This window comes from Alligator sinensis, unplaced genomic scaffold, assembly GCF_000455745.1.
Source record: "Alligator sinensis unplaced genomic scaffold, ASM45574v1 scaffold1029_1, whole genome shotgun sequence".
Lineage (NCBI taxonomy): Eukaryota > Metazoa > Chordata > Crocodylia > Alligatoridae > Alligator > Alligator sinensis.
The window spans coordinates 685,206-700,803 of record NW_005842425.1 but is presented as its reverse complement, the minus strand read 5'-3'; positions in this window follow the sequence as shown (position 1 = coordinate 700,803).

Below are 15,598 nucleotides of genomic sequence, written 5' to 3'. Positions count from 1 at the left end.
TAAAACATGCGCATATTGAATAGCACACAGAATTCAGAAACAAGTGCATAATATCATTCACCATTTGCTTTATTTTGTTATTCAGGGTTTGCTAAGTGTACAACTTATTCATTCATAAGGAATAAATAAGATTTTATTTATAACCTGTCAATTATCTGCAGCATCCCTCTACTAAAAGCAATTAGAACAAATTATTGTTCCCTCAGTCCATGTCTTGTAAAGTGCCATCCTCATGGGCTCATTATTATTAGACCCTTTAAATAGGTGTCTGCCTTGGGGTTTTTTGCATAATTTATTACCTGTTTCTAGCAGCACGCACACCATTTTCAAGGATTTATTCCCATAGGGCACAAGAGGCTTCATTTTTCAAACATCAGTGCAATAAATAAATAAAATCATTCCCACCATAACCATATAGCCATCTGTACATGTTAAAACCCACTGTCTCCTGATGCACACCACAAACATGGGTCTTGAGAGCAACTGTAGGGGCATCCTTTGGGTGGCTTCACAGCTCATTTCCAGATATGGCAGGTAAACTGGGTGTCCACAAGAACGTGCCTTCCTGATGGTGCCAGGGATGTGGTATAGATGTGCCCCCAGTTTCTCTGTTCTTCTGTCTATAAACTGGGCATAACACTTCTTTCCTTACTAGAGGCATTGTGAGGACTAACTCTTTAATGCTTATTCTTAAATATTTGGTGAATGGAACAGAATAAAAATGCTGCATGTATTAATACAAATATTAAAGATATGAGTTAAGGATCTTGATTTTTGCATTTTATCCAAAACATAATGCCTCAAATAACATAATTCTCCCCAACATCATGCTGGGAAATTGGTCAAGATTCATTCAGAAGGGAAAATGCTACCTACTAAGTCACCAACTTCACTTATTAAAATATTTGGGTTTTCTTTGGCAGTCTCCCCAGTACAGATCAGTCCTGGTGCTGCATAACTTAAAGATTTGAAAGCTCATAGCCTCAGACCATATAGCTGAAACATATGTTACTATCAGCAATCATCATCACACATTACATTATAAATGTAGTAGAGCTTGTTAGGCCATGAAAGGTTGTTACCTTTGTGACATTCTCTCCATTTCTTTTAAATCTGGTTAAAATAGACAAAGGTTTCATCTTTGACTTTATGATATTTAACTGAAACTATAAACTGAATCTAATATCTGATGATTAACCTGCTCGTAGCAGGCAAAATAGGAGGTACTGCAAGGGCTAATCCATAAAAATAAAAAGCAGATTCAGAATAAGGAATCTTTACAATTACTGGAGAAGCTGGAACCAGGATAGTAAGAATAGAAAGAAGACGGATAACTGAGGGTACATACAGCCATTTGTAGCAGCCTGCACGCTTCTGGCTGTAGCCTGCAGATTGGAAGGGACTACAGCCCATCTGTGGGCAGTGAAGTCTGATTGCAGGCTGCCTTGGAGGACTGAGCAGCTGATGCAGATTAGTAGCTGGCCACAGGAAACTAAAGGCTCCTAGGGAAGGGAGCTTGGGATCAAGCAGATAGAGTGAGGGAGCTTGGCTGGTGACTGCAATACCTCTCCCAGGGTCTGGCAAGAGAGCCAGGGCTGCAAGGAGACCAGGAGAGGGAACTCACCTAAGAGAGAAAAGGAAGAGTGTGCTGCCATGCTGAGAAAGAAAAACAAAGTCAGCAGCACCTTCTTGGGACCTGGGAAGGGACTCTGGGACTGCGAGTCACCCCTTTATGAACTGTATCATATTTAAAGGCTTGGTGAGCTAAGCAATAACCCTGGACTCACTACACTGTTACATTTAGAACAAGCTAAGCAGGGTTTGGTTGATCTAAATGTCCAAGCATGCAGGTGTTCAGAGGCATTCATTCAGCTAAAAAATGGCATGCCCAATCTAAATTTAGTTCACCTGAGTAGATGCACTAATTTAAAATCAGGACTGTGTTAACCCTTTCCTAGATTGGGACAACCCAATCTCAAATACCTGCATGTGTTCACAGCACAGCCTGCAGGCTGGGAAAGTCCAACTGCTTGCCTCAGGCCCATGTCTGAGCTAATACCTCCCTTCCCTGAACATAAACCCTGAGTGGGCCACTTTTAGTCTCCTGGCCCTTTCCTCATCCCGACCAGCACCCCACTCCCCTGCAATCCCAAACTCTCTCTGGACCTATCCACCCCCCCTCTCACCCTGACTTGCTTACACTGGCTTCATCCCACAGCTCCTAGAAGTGGCAAATGCCTGTATGCAGCTCATAGGAATAGCGAATTGCCACATGTGCTCACTCCCTGTCTAGGTGTAAGCAACTTAAAGTACTTTAAGCTGCCTATACCTAGACTGCCTGTGGTGAATACTTGTTTTCACCTTAAGTGATCTTCAGAGGTAGAATAAGGAAGGGGTCTAAAGAAATTAAAGGTCTGCAAATAAAGCAAAAAGGAATAGTGCATAAACCCAAAGTAGATCTAAATCAGAAAAAAAATTACCAACTGGGATCATATTTCAATGGACTAGAAGACTTATAATTACTAGTAACATTATCTGACATGGAAAAAAAAAGTTTCACAAAAGTTATTAGATTGGGTTTGGTGAAAAGAAATTTTCTTTCATAATCCCTACGGCACTGGGAATTCCAGGGCCCAGACTGTCAGCTGGAGGAAAATATTACCACTTCATTGACTCAGTCAAGCTGTGACAATTTACACAAGTGAAGGATCTGGCCCCAGGTGTCTATGAATGTTTATGGTGTCCAAGCTACCCTTCATTTGATGCATGGGATAATAGACACCAATGGCAAATGACCTTTTATAACCAGAAGCTATGCAATGGAAAGCAGCAAAGCACATAAAGAGAAGTACCTTTATTTTCTGTGTCTTCCAGCTTTGTCATTACTAAGAGGCTTTCAAAGCGCAATTACTGTATTTTGCACTTGGCAAGAAAATACCTCCAGGCAGGTGTAAGAAAGCTTGGAAGAGTCAGGAGAAATGTGGCCAGGAAAGGAAATGAGTTCAGTACGGGCAATAAATCAGGACAAAGACATCAAGCAGCAGACACAGGGCTGAACCAGAAAGCAACCTATTAGGAAAACAGAGAAAGGATGCAGAAGAGAGATGGGGTTGTGAGAAGGAAGTGTATGCTCAAAGGGAGTAATTAGGAAGTCTTGGATACAGAAAGGAAATAGAGCAAAACTAACCTGAACTCTCTCTCTCTCTCTCTTTTTAGCCATAGGAACAGTTGCAAGCTGTTCCAAAAAAAGAGAGAGTTAAACCTAAACAAATGTTTCTGGAATCTCAGCTTCAAGTAAGGATTTTTTAATTTTATTCACTGCCACTAGGTCTAGGAGATTTAATAACAGAGATGCTAGACTCAACTGGAGTTTGTTGCTTATTACCCTATGCTTGCAGGTGCTGCTACAATACTAAATAAATGCAATTCTCCCATATGATGAACTATGGCAATAATCCTCAAGGATTTAGAGGGAGCTTTCTTTTAAATTGGAAAAATAACTTCAGCATTGGAAAAGCAGGTTTTCTTTTCAAGCAGTAAATTTTGAAATAGAAGAATCTTCTTTCGAGTATTTCTATGACATAATAAAAGTTATAATTTTATACTGTTATTTAAACAAAAATAAGTGACAATTCAGGCTATGCCAGAATAACAAACCAGAGCTTAAATTCAAGCCTGAGTTTTACCAGATGGGTCTTTGAAGCTATGAGTTGAATTCAAGCCTCACCTTCAATTCAGATTTGTCAAAACTCAAAGTTTTCCATATATATTCTTAATAAAGTTGGTATGCACAGGAATAAGAAAACAATCATAGGATTATGGAATCATAGAAAAATGGAAAAATACTGTACTATTTCAGATAATTTTTCTTTATCCTCTATGCAGTGTCTGACAGGAACTAGTTGAGAGAAGCTGTAATAAATTCTTTAATAGGCAATTTAAGCAATTATAGGATGACTATGAGGGATTTAAAAAAAAGAAAATCAAAACAGTTAACTTGTTTCTGTCCCAAAACAAAAGAGTTTGTCTCTTTTACCATGTTTTTCATTTTTTTTTGTTGCAGCTCTATAGAAACTTTTTATGGAGATGGACCCATCTGAAACTCCAGAATATAACACCCCTAAACTTTGCAATAATCAGATCTGAATCTAACCTGTATAGCAAGAGCTCATTGCTTATTTTTAAAAAGAAATGTTTCATTCCCTTCTCCTTATTTCAGAAGAGACTGCAAACTAAGCAAACAAGGTTTAAATTAGGTTCATACACAGTAGATTCATAACTGGTTAAAATTCAGTAAAATGTCAGTACTTTACTATCAAATGGATAGGGAAAATCCAGCGTGGTCTCACAGCAGCTTTTCTTGGATCTTGTTGTATTCAATTCTTTCCATTAATAAACCTAATGATGGAAGAGACAATATAATCAAGAAATTGCTGAACAAATTTAGGAATTCAAAATGACTTTGCCAAATTGGTGAAATGGAGTGAAATCAATACCATGGAATTCAACCAAGATGAATACAAAGTACTATGCTTAGGAAGCAGAAAACAAATGCACATATACAAAATGGGGAATAACTGGCTATACATAATGGCTGCAGAAAAGGGTCTGGGGGATATAGTAACCTGCAGTAAGTAAAGAAGGATCCTAGGAATTACAGACCTGTCAGTATAACCTTGATAGCCTTGAGAAATGATGGACCCTGTATCAAAGAATCTATTTCTAGGAACCTAGAGGGCAACAATGTAATGAGGAAAAGCCAATATAGATTCATCAAGATCCTGTCATGCTTCACCAACCTGACTTCCTTTAACAACAAAGTGATAGGCTTTGTAGATGAGGAGAGAATAGTAGATGGACTTTTTAGAAAGGTTTTCAACTCTGTCTCCCATTATATTCTCATTAGCAAGTTAAGGAAATACCATCTAAATGAAAATGCTGTAAAGTGGGTACATCATTGGTTGCATCACTGTCATCAAAGAGTAGCAACTGAGGCCTCAAAGTCTTTTTGAGAGGAGGTATTAAGTAGAGTAATCCATGTATATGTCTTAGGTTAGGTACTGCCAAAACCTTTCATTAATGATTTAGAGGATGCGATTGAGCAGGCAGTTGGCAAATTTGCAGATGACCCCAAGCTGGGTAGAATTGTAGACACTTTGGAGGAGAGTACTAAGATCCAGAATGAATTTGATAAACCAGAGAAGTGTTCCAGAATTAGCCAAATAAAATTATTGAGGACAAGTGCAAATTTGTGTACCTGGGACAGAAAAAAATCAAATGCACAAATACAAATTGGGAAATGATTGGCAAGGTTGCTGTACTACAGAAGGCAACTTGGAGGTTATAGCTGATGACAAGGTAAATGAGTCAACTATGTGCTCTTTTTGAAAAAAAAAAAAAAATCAATAGCATACTGTGTTATATTGACAAGAGTATCACCTGCAAGCCAAGAATATTCAGAACTATTCTAATCAGCACTTGTGAGGCTTCACGTGGAATACTATGTCCAGTTTTGAACACTACATGTCAAGAACTATGTACACAAATTGGAAAGAATCCAACAGAGAGTGGAAAAAAAAATCTATAGAAGTACAAGAAACTTAATTTGCAAGAAGAGGTTGGGGGAACGAGGCATTTTTTAATAGAAAATATTAAATGAAGAGGGATTTGATAACAGCCTTCAAATATGTGAGGGGTAGTTATAAAGATGTTGGCGATAAACTATGGTTTGCAGCTGCAGGGAACAGGACAAGAAATAATGATCTTCAATTGCAACAAGAGAAATTTAGGTTCAATATTGGAAAGAACTTTCTAACTATGAGGATTGATAAGCACTAGAAGAGATTACTTAAAGAAGCTGTAAAATCTCCATCATGGAAGTTTTTAAACGTAGGTTAGACAAGCAGTTGGTTGAGATGATTTAGACAGGAATGATGGACTACATGGCTTCCTGTAGTCCCTTCTTATTTTTCTATTATTATGTTACTTTGAAAACAACATGAGTCAACAATGTCATGTAGTGCAACAAAAGCAACTGCCTTTCTGGAATGTATTAACAGGAGTGTCATAAAACACTTTGAAGTGGTACTTGTTATGCTTTATTCAGCATTAGTGAGGCCTCAGCTGGAGTAGTGTCCATTTTTGGATGCCATGCTTTAAAAATGCATATAGACAAATTGTAGAGGGTCCAAAGGAAAGCAACAAGCATGATAAGAGGTTTAGAAAACCTCCAAGTGGCTTTACGAGGTAAGGGTGAAGGAATTGGTTTTGTGTAGCATAGAAAAGAGAGAAGTGGACAGTTTTCCAATACTTAAAGGCTGTTGTACTGAGGATGGCAAACAACTATGTTCCAAGAACAGGTTCAAAATCAGTGGTCTTCTAATATAGGCTTTTTCATATGATTTCCCAGGCTCTGGAAATGGGTACAGACTCTTCTGCCAATCCCCCTAAACCTGATTGACTGTTTGTGCCCTGTCCCTTTCAACCTGTCCCTGTCCCAGTACTTTCTCTTCCTCACCTCTGCCATCTTATTTGGGTCTCAGTTGCATCTTTGGGCTTGCTGTCCAGCAACCAAGACCACCCCACACACAGTTTCTTTCCATTGTCCCGCCATGCAGACTCCTTGCCCAGCCAATCCTCTAAACTATTCATTCAATCCTTTTTTCTTTCCTCAATGCCACAACCCAGGCACTTAATTATACTTTCCCTTTCTAGACATTGTTTCTAAATTTACCTCTCTCTCACCCTTGGCTTTCTCTCACCCTTAGCTCTTGCCCCTGGTTCTGGTCTCTTTGTTTGACCAGTACCAGTCTTCCAAGTATCCCAGATATCAGATCTGTTTTCTATCCTCTTTGCTTGTTTCTCTCCACTTCGGTTGCTAGCCCTAGACTCCTGGTATAGTGTTTCTCAATCTCAAGTCTATCTGCTCTAACAGTTGCTCATCTGATCTCAGTATTCGTCTTCCCACTCAGCTAGCTTTAAACGCTCTCCCCTCAATTTTCATTAGCAGCTCCCAATCCCAGCTTCTCTACCCAACTAATCCTAGCCTCCCCTCAGCTCCAAGTCTCTGCCCCGCAGGTCCCTACTACTTCCTTTCCCTCCTTCATGGTCTAGATTTAGTCCCCTTTGCAAATCAGATGGCTTCCATTTCTATGCTACTAAGGACATGACTGTAGAACTTCCCCAGCACTGCCAGGGGTGCCCACTCATAACATATTCTTACCAATGTGTTTCCTGCATACCTACAACCCAGAAATGTGCTAGTGAAGCAGTCCCAGCTGAAGGCTAATATCCAGTTGCTCTGGGGGTTTGGTTCAAGATAAGATGTGAAGATGTTAATTCACCTTATGGATAGTGCATGATAGTCTGCCTAGGGCTAGGAGATGTAATAGAACTCTGTCCAAATCCTGCATGGACAAAATTTTGGGGAATTGTCTCTAGCAGGTCTCTAATAGGTATGTGTAAACTGTAATTGTTCAAAGCCTTATAATTTAGCAGATTTTGGGCAGATTTTCATAGTGTCAATGACGGGAAGATCCTTGACAATGCCTCTCTCTCCTTCTACATCAGATTTCAATCAAATCTGTCTCCCAAAGCATAGGTAGGCTAGAACTTTTCATAGAATAGGTTGCCAAAACAATTTAATATAGGCAAAATGCTGCATCTTTCTCTGCGGTTTTTTTTTTATTTGTTATTTTTTTCCTAAATTATTCTGTTTGAGGGTAATACCCAGCATGGATGACTTCAGAGAAGATGGTTTACTTTTGGTAACCTCATTCACAACTAAAAACAAGGTTTTAACATGGGCAACATTAATAATATGTAGTATTAGCTAACCACCTGTAATATAACTTACGGTATTTTTGCATAAGTTTGAATGTGGTTAGATCATAAACTCATCTGGTTTAAATTGACAATGAAACTGTATCAATTTTCTACAGCTAAAGAACTGGCCCATCGTTTTTGGGTTTTTTTGCAAGCATGCAAATCTTCTTTCCATATCCATCCATGTAAAATTCTAGTGGAGCAATAAAGCTACAGCTTCAGTCTAATACATAGCTTGTTATGTCAGAATACCTTCCTTAAAGATTACCTGCCTCAAAGTACTGTATTGTCAAGATATTTTCGCCAAACAAGGCTACCATTGTTCATAGAGAGCAGTCATAGGAAGCATGAAGATGACTATCTTGTACACAAAGGGATACTGACATTTTATCAGATTAACTGGATATGTGTACCTGATACTTTTAAATTGCTATTTTGAGGTTTGATCATAAATATAGTAATTGGATAAGTGGCCAATTTCAGTGCAAATAATACTGTGTGTAGAATAAAAAACTTGCTCAAGTTGTGTACCATGTACCTGTGGCTCGCATGGTCATGACTATTTTTTCAGTGCATATGTGAGGATACAAGTAATGTAGCATGATTCTTGGCCAAGATTAATGCCAGATGGATAGTTTTCCATTTTGTTAATTTAATTGCAATAGAAATTCCTTTTTATAAAGAACATAAAATGAAAGTAGAGAGCTTTAGGCTACACGGTTACGATAAGGACAGATCTGTAAGTATGGCAAACCAGAACTAGACATAGCTCAGAGATGGGGCACAAAGGTGTCTTTCTGATATTTTTGTATGCCTTTCCAACCTTGGGACTTCCAGGGACTAGTTTAACCTAAGACACAATTTAGAACATTTGCAAGGTTGCTCTTACAACCCTTTTGGTGTTGTCAGGATAGTGGGGTAGTTGGAGCACAAAAGAGATGAGAGTTCCATCTCTTCTGCTTGGGCAAAACCTCTGACATAATCCATATACCAAAATGTCAGGAAAGGTGGCTGTAACAGGGGGCCTTCCCGAGGCTAGATCATGAGTTAGCCTGCCTTCCTGCCTAGTGCAGTCTACCCTGACTCGTCTACCACAACTTGAATGTTTTCATAATATATTAAGCTGGAGGCTACCAGTTCGCTACCCTGATGCCAGGGTACGCTATCCAGAGCTTTGAACCTCCCCTAAACAATGGCCCTTGCCTCACACATGGCATCCAGAATATATTATTGCTTCCCAGCTTTAGGTTGCGTGTGATGCCTGTAGGTATTATAGGACTTGCTAGTACTGCCCTGCGCTCGTCTGCCTACAGGTGGTGACAGGGTACACCTTGGCTCTGGATCACCATGTCTGCCAGGAAGTGCATCTTACATTTTTCTCACCTGCCACAACTTCAATGACCTATATATTCTCAGGAGGTAATGCCCATGGTTATCCTGCCTGGTTTTGATTCCTGTGTCTTCTGTGTGGCTCCAAACATCCCCTTTACCCCAGCCTAGCTTCTCCAGATGGTGTTTTACGATATTCTTTTGCAGCCAGGTTCCAGTGCTGCCTATTGTAACCTTATTTGCCTTTACCCCAGGGTGTCCTAGTGCCTCTTTTGGGTATACCCTTCCAGGGGCAGGTCTCGGCCTGTGCTCAAAAAATCAAAATAAACAGCAAAAAAGAAATCACAGAAAACTCTGGCTGCTTCTCAGCCTTCTTCTTAGACTTTGGCAATGTCCCTTTTTCTCCTGATCACATGCTCAACATCCCAATCACTATAATTCAGGCAAACAATCCCTTAGCCTGCCCTGCACCCCTATGAACATTCACAGTCTCTTTGGGGTTTCCTCCCTCTGCAGGAAGGCTCTACCTGTGACTAGATTTTCCTTCAGGCCCTTCTTCGGATCTTCTGTTGGAAAGCTCCAGTCTGGAGATTCTCTCAGGCCTTGTGGACTCCCTTGCTCCAGATCCTCAGCTGCAGCTCTGCTCCAGAGATTACCGCTAGCCACTTGTTTGCAGGCCTCTGCCTGCCCCAGGGTCACTCCCACAGTGTTCCTTAGGCATCTTTCGCAATTTTTTCCTGCCGAGCCACTCAGCCGCTCCTCTCTCCCTGTGGCCTGTAGGGAACTGACCCCTCTCTGCCCCTCTCCGGGGCTGGAAATACCTTTGAGCGGCCTCCCTCTGCCAATCCTGAGCGAGATGCTGCTCTGGAAATTGGGTGGGTATTTTCCTTCCTTCCCGGGCTACAACTGCAGCCCTGCCAGCCCTCCATGTTGTAAGTTCTGTCTCATTCCTTCACACCGGGCCAGAGTCAGTCCATTGTTGGGCCTCTTCTACACTCACTCAGTCCTTCAAGTGCCTCTCATTGTGCCCTACTCTGAGCAGACCCCCATATCACCACTACATCCTCCAGGGCCTCTGAGGTGTCATGCCCCTGCGGGGCTTAGGTGCCTCTCCAGGTGTACCTGGCCCTTCTCATTGTCAACACTCACCCACCAGATGGTGGGGCCTAGGGTTAAGGCACCCCTACCCACCTTTCACTGGGAGCAGTAACTGGTCTGGTATTTCCTGGGGGCTGTCCCACCACAGACAATCCTGCCAGACACCCCTTCTCTGACAGGGTGCAGTTTTAAAGGTCATGCCCAAGACAGAAACCTCCAAACCTCCCTGTAGCTCGTGCCCTTACCTCCAAGATGTTCCTGAGCAGGACCACAGCCAGGTGGTATCATTCCTGCGGTGGCTGCCAGCAAACTGCTGCTTCTGTCTGTCTTGCCAAAGTTTGAAATGGCCACCTTAATCAAGCACCTGCTGGCTGCCTGTCTCCAGCCCTTAAAGTGGCAGGCACCCAAAGGTGTACTGCCACCATGGCATAGAACTGCATTCATACAGATGACTTCCTGGATGAGGAGGAGCAGCACAAAGAGGACTTAATGCATGCCGACTCTCTGGTTGCATAATGTTTCAATTTTTGCCATAAAATTCACTTTTTTTCTGTGAACATTTTCTTTCTTGAAAAAGAATCTTCAGAGTAACATCTGGTCAATTATGTTTAAAACATAATGCTAGTTATTCCTATTGAAATGTTGGAAATAAATTCACACTCCAACACAGGTTTTAATATATTCTGATTCAGATTTTCTTATCTCTCATTATACATACTCATATTTTTGGAAGGGTTTTATCTCCATATGTTGCTATTGTAAATCAAGGCTGACCTAAATGAATACCTAGTAAATTATATATCAATTTATATAGACACACATATACTAACCTTCCTCAACCAAATACAATGAGGAACTATAAAGATCATACCCATTACATAAGATGCAAATAATATTTCACATTATCTTCCTAAAGAATCCCCAAATGCTGTAGAGTACATATATAACAATAAGCTACAAACAGGTCTTTGCTGGTGAAAAGCAGCAGACATTATCTGTCAAGAACACTGCACACTGGCCTGACAAATCAAAGTGAAGTGTAGTGATTTTTGGGTTTTGCAGACAAAATGTAATTGCACATGCTAGTTGGGATAACACAACTATTTTACTACCCCACTTGAGAAAAATATCACAGGATTTACATGACACAAATATTCAGGAACTTGAGTTTATACTCATTCAAAGACTAGCAGTTTTCCATATCCGAACAAAGACAAAACCGACTTATCCATATTGGTACTGGAATGAATATATAAAGTTTGTGATATCACAGTTTGTGATATTTTTATACACACATATTTGGTATATTACCTTTTGCTATTTGCAAGTAGATACACAAATGCCAGATGTAATATTGTTATACACTGATAGTCCTACAGCACTTAAGTGGCTAGCCACAAATAGTGTCAAAATTTACTCAAAGTACAGCAGAAATGGTAGAGATTTTGTCCAATGACTTAGTAGAGAATAGCCTTGCTGGAATAAAAATTAAAATGTTAGTTATTGAGAATATCCCTAAACTTGATGTTGCTCACTGATTTGAGTTGGGAGTCAGTGGAGTTACACTGTGTAAAATCAAAGTGAGGGAGATAAGTAAGTAATGTTAGTGAAATCTCCCCCACTACAATCTATCCATCTATACAATACTTCCAGGACCGTGAAAGCTTCCCGGTAGCCTAGTAGAAATAGAAGGAAGGCTTCCCAACATATTTTGAATGGAGAGGTGGGCTTCCAGCCAGATCTTAACAGGCAGCTTTGAGGGGAGATTTCAAGGAGAAGCCCTTTGTATTTGTGAGTATGCAAAACAACTGGCTGGGAAAGTCTTCTGTGGTGATGCCAAAGGTGACAGCTGCTATTCCAGCCCAATGGCTGAAAAAGCAGACACAAAGTGGCAGTACTGAATCCCCAAAGCCTGCCCTGGGGCTTTCTGGAGGGTCTGACTTTGTTTCTTCCACGGCACATGTGAGACATTTACATGAAGCCAATTATTTGGGTAGCGTATCAATTTCTTTTACTGTAGGAGTACAAATAATCCAAATCTTTAAAAACTATAATATTTTTCCATCCGAACAGCCTTAAATGCATGAATATTCCAAAATAGCTTTCTCATCTTCTATGGCTTATTAAAACACATTTATTAGACAGTATTATTAGCAAAAATAATAGTGAGAAAGGCGAAATAGTTTTTGAAATTGATACAATCAGTTATTAAATGTGAAAAACAGCAATGTAGAGTCAATGTGACTGTAAATACTCTGTTCTATATTGTCAACCCCTAAGGATTAGTACAATATAGTAAAGAAACAGTAGTTCCAAAATCTACACCCTAAGAATTACACAATGGGAGTTCTGTTACCTTATAGACTTTTCCGCCTCCTTTTTAAATTCCAGTTACACAGGAGGATCAAGTTTAACTATGCTCATAAACTTACCTCTATTTAAATAAAGCTATTGATAATACAGAAATGCAAAGATTCACTCTGAGTTTGATCAGATAAAATATATTATCTAAATCAGCTCATCCAGAAGCACTAATCAGTAGAAAAAGAGGGTAACAGAACAGATGTACAATAAACCAACCATTGAAATAGTCAATCACTACAATCTGACCCAGCTCTGAATTTCCTCACAGTTAGTATTACAACAAACTTATAGTATGTTCAGTTTATGTAAGATCTCAGAACAGAAGTTCAGATGTAAAGTAGACAAATTCAGCAAGTTTGGTCACTGAAAAAAATCAGCTATGATTTCTTGTAAATTGACTGCTGTTGAAAAATGATGCTCTCTCTCTCCTCTCTCTGACACACGCGCGCGTGCGCACACACACACACACACACACACACACACACACACTCTCTCTCTCTCTCTCTCTCTCACTCACAGCACTTCAGGAAAGACTTCATCACTTTTATATTATGGTGGGCTTTACTAACATAACCCCTTAATCTTGTGATGAATTTATTCAGACAATTCTCTATGAAGAGGAGAAAGGTTTCAACATGTATGCTTTCAACACTGCCTTTCTATTCTCTAGGGTTGCCAAAGGATTGTGAATGAGGGGAGTTTACCTGCTGATGATCCATTTCAATCTGTTAGGGATTATATCTAGATTTTAACTTTAATGAGATGCTCACATGAGAATAAAAGGATTTGGCACAAATAAATAAATAAATGCAGGAATAAAAATGCCATATCATATTTCTCCTAGTTGTAATTTTGATGGAATTTAAATTTAATCCTCGCTACTTGACTCCTTTGATATCTTTACATTTTTTTTTCTGCATAGGTGTTACACAGTCTGGTTCCTTTCTAGGCATCAAGGGATATCTTTCTTAAGTAATGCCAGAAGTTATTGCTCTATTTCACTTTGATGCATATTAGTTAATCTACCCCTTCTCTGCATGAAGCAGGTCACTGGAATGAATGACACAGAGTCACTGCCTTCTGCTCTGAAATATAAAAGCTGATGTAGAATGAATCCACCAGTGTCCAGGCCAACTATACAACGACTATTTTATTTCTTATTACTATTCTTTAAAGCCACACAAGTTGAGACCAAACTTATTTTTGTATATTACACAAGAGTGTAATAGACTTTCATGTAAAAGTCATGTGTAGTAGCCACAATATACCCAAGGCAATGAAAGTTAGGATCTAGGATCTGGAGAGTTCAGAAATATATTTGTTCCCTAAACAAGATATTACAGGAACTGTAAATGTCAAACAATGTTTTAAACCTTTTTTATGTAATTTGTATTTATTTATATTCAAGGCATGGGCATAATGTCTGTGGATCTGGATGTGTTTAAAATAATTTTAAACAGAATTAGTCATATATCAACAGTAATAGTACTTTCATCTGCTGATGCCAGGAGTTACAGAGGAAACTCCTAAAATGCAAATGTGATGGGCTGAAAGAAGGTTGATTCCCCTGAGTCATAGAGGAGTGAATGTCATGTCCATCAGGTTGATTTCCTCAGATAACCAGAATCACCCTGGATTTTTTTATGGATAATTTTCAACCATGGTACTTTCATTGAGTCAAATGTCAGAAAATTGTATTTACCATATTTTGTGACTGATACAATGAAAACAAAGTTGTATTTGTGTGGCACATCAGACAGAATTACATTACTAGCTCCCTGATTGGAGGGGTGATGGGATGGAGTTTGGCATGACAACATGGGCAGATGGAGAAAGAATTATTTGGGGGGGCTGAGCATGTGTGTGCATGTCCCCCCTGGCAGGTAAGTCTGTGGGCCCCAGGGCTGGGGGGTGCACAGATCGAGACCCCCATGGTGAGGGAGGCAGTGGGGCACAGCCTGGATGCACTCACCCCAGCCCCTGTTCCTGCCTGTGCCCTGCTCCCTCCCTCACCACTGGGGCCTCGAACTGCACCCCTGCCCCCACTGTAGTGAGGGAGGGAGTGGGGCTAGGATAGGACAGGCCTTGCACAGCTAGGGCAGGGCGTGAGATGGAGTCGTGAATGGCTCATCTGCAGGGCACCTAGCATGCAGGGATATGGTGTGTCCTGCCACTGCACACACCCAGGGGGTCTGTGTGCCTGGGATCTGTGTGTGTGGGGTGAGGGCGGGCTGCAGGCTGGGGCCAGGCTTTTCCCGGCAGTGCGGGGGGTTGGGCCTTGTTGTGCTTGGGGTGGGTGGCGGCAGTGCTGGAAGCTGGAAGTTCAGGGAGCTACAGTGAAGTTTGGGGTGGCTGCAGCTGCCCCACTATAAGCTCATCTCCCAGCACCATTGCCGCCCATTCCAAGCGCAGTGTGGCCCAGTCCCCACAGTGGGAAGAGCCTGGTGCAGCCTCAGCCCCAGTGCACAGGCACAGCCTGCCCTCACCCCAAGCGCAGATCCCGGGCACATGGCCCCCATGCCTTCTGGGGTGTGCTCAGCAGCAGGAGCTGCGCCTCCCCAGACAAGCCTCTCATGGCTCAGTCCCATGCTCCAACTTTGGCTGTGCAACACCTAACCCAGCATTAAGCCCTACTCCTCCTTTCACTGCTGTGCATGCACCACTCCCCACTCCTGCTGCAGCCACTGGTAGCCTGTGGCCCTACCACTGCCCTGCATTTGGGGGGATAAGCCCCATTAGTCACCTCCTTTTGCTGCCTATGCATGATAATCTCTTCAAGGTGGATGACTGGTTATCTGGGAGACACCCCTTGAAACTCCCAGCACACAGATGAAGTTCACACAGCTTAAGCTGATCACCCATTCAATTTTGCAAGCTAGTGCAAGTATGAGAGAAGGAGGAGGGCACACCATGACCCAAATTCTTTGTCACTTTTTTGAGACTTCAAATCTGTATGGCCCTTATTTGGCAATGCAGTAGAGAA